The sequence below is a fragment of the Pristiophorus japonicus genome, chromosome 25 (assembly GCF_044704955.1).
Source record: "Pristiophorus japonicus isolate sPriJap1 chromosome 25, sPriJap1.hap1, whole genome shotgun sequence".
In the NCBI taxonomy this organism is placed as follows: Eukaryota; Metazoa; Chordata; class Chondrichthyes; family Pristiophoridae; genus Pristiophorus; species Pristiophorus japonicus.
In genome coordinates, this window is record NC_092001.1 from 31,560,860 (window position 1) to 31,567,174 (window position 6,315).

Sequence of the window (6,315 nt, forward strand, 5' to 3'; positions counted from 1 at the left end):
AATCAGGGGAAGTCATAACGGGGAACAAAGAAATGGCAGACCAATTGAACACAACTTTGGTTCAGTATTCACTAAGGAGGACACAAACAACCTTCCGGATATAAAAGTGGTCAGAGGGTCTATTAAGGAGGAGGAACTGAGGGAAATCTTTATTAGTCGGGAAATTGTGTTGGGGAAATTGATGGGATTGAAGGCCGATAAATCCCCAGGGCCTGATGGACTGCATCCCAGAGTACTTAAGGAGGTGGCCTTGGAAATAGCGGATGCATTGACAGTCATTTTCCAACATTCCATTGACTCTGGATCAGTTCCTATCGAGTGGAGGGTAGCCAATGTAACCCCACTTTTTAAAAAAGGAGGGAGAGAGAAAGCAGGGAATTATAGACCGGTCAGCCTGACCTCAGTAGTGGGTAAAATGATGGAATCAATTATTAAGGATGTCATAGCAGCGCATTTGGAAAATGGTGACATGATAGGTCCAAGTCAGCATGGATTTGTAAAAGGGAGATCATGCTTGACAAATCTTCTGGAATTTTTTGAGGATGTTTCCAATAAAGTGGACAAAGGAGTACCAGTTGATGTGGTATATTTGGACTTTCAGAAGGCTTTCGACAAGGTCCCACACAGGAGATTAAAGTGCAAAGTTAAAGCACATGGGATTGGGGGTAGTGTGCTGACGTGGATTGAGAACTGGTTGTCAGACAGGAAGTAAAGAGTAGGAGTAAATGGGTACTTTTCGGAATGGCAGGCAGTGACTAGTGGGGTACCGCAGGGTTCTGTGCTGGGGCCCCAGCTGTTTACATTGTACATTAATGATTTAGACGAGGGGATTAAATGTAGTATCTCCAAATTTGCGGATGGCACTAAGTTGGGTGGCAGTGTGAGCTGCGAGGAGGATGCTATGAGGCTACAGAGTGACTTGGATAGGTTAGGTGAGTGGGCAAATGCGTGGCAGATGAAGTATAATGTGGATAAATGTGAGGTTATCCACTTTGGTGGTAAAAACAGAGAGACAGACTATTATCCGAATGGTGACAGATTAGGAAAAGGGAAGGTGCAACGAGACCTGGGTGTCATGGTACATCAGTCATTGAAGGTTGGCATGCAGGTACAGCAGGCGGTTACGAAAGCAAATGGCATGTTGGCCTTCATAGCGAGGGGATTTGAGTACAGGGGCAGGGAGGTGTTGCTACAGTTGTACAGGGCCTTGGTGAGGCCACACCTGGAGTATTGTGTACAGTTTTGGTCTCCTAACTTGAGGAAGGACATACTTGCTGTTGAGGGAGTGCAGCGAAGATTCACCAGACTGATTCCCGGGATGGTGGGACTGACCTATCAAGAAAGACTGAATCAACTGGGCTTGTATTCACTGGAGTTCAGAAGAGTGAGAGGGGACCTCATAGAAACGTTTAAAATTCTGACGGGTTTGGACAGGTTGGATGCAGGAAGAATGTTCCCAATGTTGGGGAAGTCCAGAACCAGGGGTCACAGTCTAAGGATAAGGGGTAAGCCATTTAGGACCGAGATAAGGAGAAACTTCTTCACCCAGAGAGTGGTGAACCTGTGGAATTCTCTACCACAGGAAGTAGTTGAGGCCAATTCACTAAATATATTCAAAAGGGAGTTAGATGAAGTCCTTACTACTCGGGGGATCAAGGGGTATGGCGTGAAAGCAGGAAGTGGGTACTGAAGTTTCATGTTCAGCCATGAACTCGTTGAATGGCGGTGCAGGCTAGAAGGGCTGAATGGCCTGCTCCTGCACCTATTTTCTATGTTTCTATGTTTCTATGTTTCTTGAAAATGGTTCTCCGGTCCCGCTAAGAGGGGATTAAGCATCATGGGAGTTGGATGGAACTGTGCCCACTTGTATAGCAGGACGTGTAGGGGGCATTTCCCCTTCCTTTAAGAACATAATGATTCAGTTGCAGTTTTTGCTGCAGAATTTGCTCGCACCACTCGCAATTCGGCCCAGGGATGAGTCGAGCCAATCACGTGGAGTTAATACAATTCCTCCAGTCAGTAAATTCAATTGGCTTATCAAGAAAATATAAGAAATCACTGTGACTTAGTCAGTGAGCGCACAGCTTAATTGATAAGCTATGTTATCAGGAAATTGCAGTTTGGATGAGATTTGGAAGGTTTATCAACAACAAACGCTTAACAAATTAAATGAGCGCAATCGATTCGCAGTCCATCGCCTTAACCTCTCGTCTGTCATCTAGCACAACTCGGCTATTCCATTTCAGGCTTTTTGCATTCGTGCAGAAATACGCTGAAAAATGTTACCTTCTCAACCTGTCCTGCACGTGCAACCAGATCGACAATTGAAAATCTACAAACAGCTTCTGAAAGTAAACGGCCTTATTTTACTACAGAATGGCTGTGAAATGCCTCCTCGAAAGATGAGGTGCAGTCCCCTTTTAATTAGGCAGCTGGCCACGCCGGTTTCAAAACCGACCAAATGCAGGTAGCGAGGCACTGGATAGGGTGCGGAGAAGATGGTATACTATCAGGAAAGAATCGTCAGGCTCAATTTATTTTGTAGTGAAACGAGAAGTCTGAGCGGTGACCTAATAGAGCCCTTTAATATCTTGAAAGGTTTTGACAGATTGGATACAGAGTGTTTTCACTTGTGGGGAAGAGTATTATTAGAGACCATCAATATAAGTAAAATCAGCAACAAATCAAATTGGGAATTAAGAAGAATCTTCTTTGGCCAGAGACTGGTAAGAATGTAGAACTCGCTACCACCAGAGAGGTTGAATCAAATATTATAGATTCATGTAAGGTGCGGTTAGATAAATATATGAGGGAGAACTGAATGGAGGGCTATGCTGATAGTGCTAGATGCGGAAAGAGGGGAGGATGCTCCAGTGGACCACAAATGCCGATTGTGACAGGTTGGGCCGAAAAGCCTGTTTTTCCAATGAATATCCGATATGATATAATGAATTTGACACCCATGAGTCCATTTCAAAAGCCAAATTCTCGCAATTTTTAGACCTAGACGAAATAACACTGATTAATATTCAGGACTTACGGTCTTTCAAAAAGATGTCAAGATGATGCTCCTTAAAAACTACCTCTTTGAGTAAGTTTTTGGGCATCTGTCATAATTTCTATTTTATGTGGCTCCGTGTAAGCGTTATTTGATTTGGTTTAAGCTTTTGTGGAGCACCCTGTGACGTCTAACTATGGTAAAGGAGCTACATAAATGCAAATTGTTGTTGTTGTAATATTTCATCATTGTCTCCCTGTTTCAGGATGCAAAGAAAACGTGCTAGTTGAGAAGGCATGCGGCATATTACCTTTATTAGCAAAGGTATATTGTACAATAGCAGTGAAGTTATGCTTGAGCTATATAAAACATTATTTGGGCCACATCAAGAATACTGCGTACACATCATTACAGGAAAGATGTAATTGCACGAGAGAGGGTGCAAAAGATATTTACGAGGATGTTGTCTGGACTGGAGAATTTTAGCTATGAGTAATGATTCGACAGGATTGGTTTGTTTTCATTGGAACATAGAGAGCTGAGGGGAAACATTATTGATGTGTTCAAAATTATGAGGGGCCGAGAGAGAGTGGATAGGAAGGACATATTTTTCAGAGCAGAATGGTCAACAACCAGGGGAGATATATTTAACGTCATTGGAGCAAGTTTAGAGGGGAATTGACGGGTAATGTCTTCACCCAGAGCAAGTTCGGAGTCTGGAACTCACTGCCTGAAAGGATGGTAGAGGCAGATACCCTCATCGCATTTAAAATGCGCTTGGATATGCACTTGAAGTGCAATAACCTACAGGGCTACGGACCAAAAGCTGGAACATGGGATTCCTCTGGATAGCTCTTTGTTGGCCAGCGTTGACCGAATGGGGCGAAATATCTTTCTTCCATGCTGTAAATAACTATGATTCTATGATTCAGTTCTAAGCGAGGATCTACCTACAATTAAGCCGGAAGTGGAGACTTTATGGGTAGAATTAAGAGATAGGAAAGGATTTAAGACAATAGTGGGAGTTGTGTATAGGCCCCCTAATCGCAGCTGTGAAGTACTAGAATATATAAATGTAGACATTAGACAAGCATGTATTCAAGAAAGTGTGGTTTTAATAGGGGATTTAAATTTTCATATATATTGGGACAATCGGACTAGCACCTGTCAGAAAATTGTGAATTTCTTGAGTGTGTCCGGGCTAGTTCTACAACAATATGTTCCAGAACGAACAAGAGGCATGCCCATTTACATTTAGTAATGAGTAACGAGCCTGATTTATTCAACAGCCTAAGGGTAGGTGAAAATGTATTTAATAGCGATCAAAACACGATCGAATTCAACGTAACGTTTGACAGGGAGAAACGCGAAACAGCGACTACCATTCTAGATTTCGGTAAGACTGACTTCAAGGGGCTGAGTCAGAGACTGTCCAGAATAAACTGGGAAAATCTGCAAATGGGTAAAACGACAGGAAGTGTTAAAAATAATAAAAAGTGACACAGAATCAGTGTATACCCCTGAGGGGCCAAATAATCAGGCCTGGACGACTAAAGAGGTAAGGGACCACATTAAACTAAAAATAAAAGCGTACACAAATGCAAAAAATAGCACAGGTCCTGCTGAATGGGAAATCTACAAAGAAAATCAAAGGGGCACAAAGCAGATAGTAAGTGCTACAAAGAGGGAGGATGAAAATAACCGACTGGTGAAATGAACAGACACATAGCAGATATAAGGTAACGCAGAGAATTGTGAAGTGATACATTTTGGGAGGATGAGGAGAGGCAATATGAATTAATGATACAATTTTAAGGGGGCCAGATTCATACATGCAAATTTAAATCCGCATTTAAGCATCTGCCTCTGGAGATCAATGATCCTGAAACCGGTCATAATGCTCTCCCTGTATTGTATTAACCAGCTCTAAATCGTATAATTTAAAAGACGGGGCAGGATCTGGAAGACATGGCGACTTTTCCTTTGCTAATAGACGAATAGAATATAAAAACAAGGAAGTTATGTCAAACAATTTTAAAACAGTTATGAGATGTTAGCTGGAATATTGCGTTCAGTTCTGGGCAACACGCTTCATGGAAGAAGTCAAGCCCTTGGAGAGGGTGCAGAATAGATTTACTAGAATACTGCCAGAGTTGGGGACCTCATTTATAGGAAGAGACTGGAGAAGCTGGGATTTTTCTCCTTAGAATAGAAAACGTTAAGAGGCGATTTATGACATAAGTTCAAAATTGTTAAGTGCTTTGATAGTTAAAAAGGCAAAAGCTTTAGAATGTCACATTTGATATGATAAAATCTCGATAGGCGCAGGTGGAGGTCAATCCCATGTTTTTCAGTTTACGAGATCGACGCTTTACCACTTGGCCACCACGCCCTGATGAACTGTGTGACGTGCATCGCATTGCTACCGAATCCCACATCATCTTAACTCGGTTGTATAAGCACATACGCATGTACAAATAAATGAAGTGGGATAGTGGAACGGGCAAATGACTAGCGTCATTTGCATGAGACTATCATAAAACATTTAATAAAATCATCCATTACCAATGGAGAGTATTTGGATCATCGTACTCTTGAACGAGCTATCAAATTAGTCCCAGATCTTTCCACAGCGCCCTGCAAAATGTGCCTCTTCAAGCATTTATCCAATTCCATTTTGAGGGTTACAATTGAATCTGCAGAGCTACGGGGAAATGACTTGGGGGTGAGACTTGCTGAGAGTCAGCACGGGCTCGACCGGCCAAATTGCCTTCATCCGTGCTGTAACAATTCTATGCATCGATGATTCTATAATTCACCACCCTTTCACGCAGTGCATTACAGATTACAACACTCACAGCTTAAAAACAAACAATTCTCCTCCACTTCCATTAATTTCCCCTATTGTCCGCTGGATGTTGCCAGGACTGGATAGATTTGTTTATGGGGAAAGATTGGGGATGTTTTCTTCGGAACAGATGAGAATATTGGGTGATATAATTGAGGTGTATAACATTATGAGGGGCCGAGATAGTTTGCATAAGAAACACATATCCCCTGAGTATGGAGGTCAATAATCAGGGGCATAGATTTTGTGTAATTGATAAAAGGATTACACGAGAGTCGAGGAGAAATCTTTTCGCCCAGAATGAATTTGGGTCTGAAAGTCACTGACTGAAAAGTTGATGGAGACACAATCCCTCATCACATTTAAGCAGTACTTGTATATGGATTGAATTGCCCTAATCTGCAACGCTACAGATCAGGAGCTGGAAAGTGCGATTAGGCTGGATAGCTCTTTCCATTGGCGGAGACAG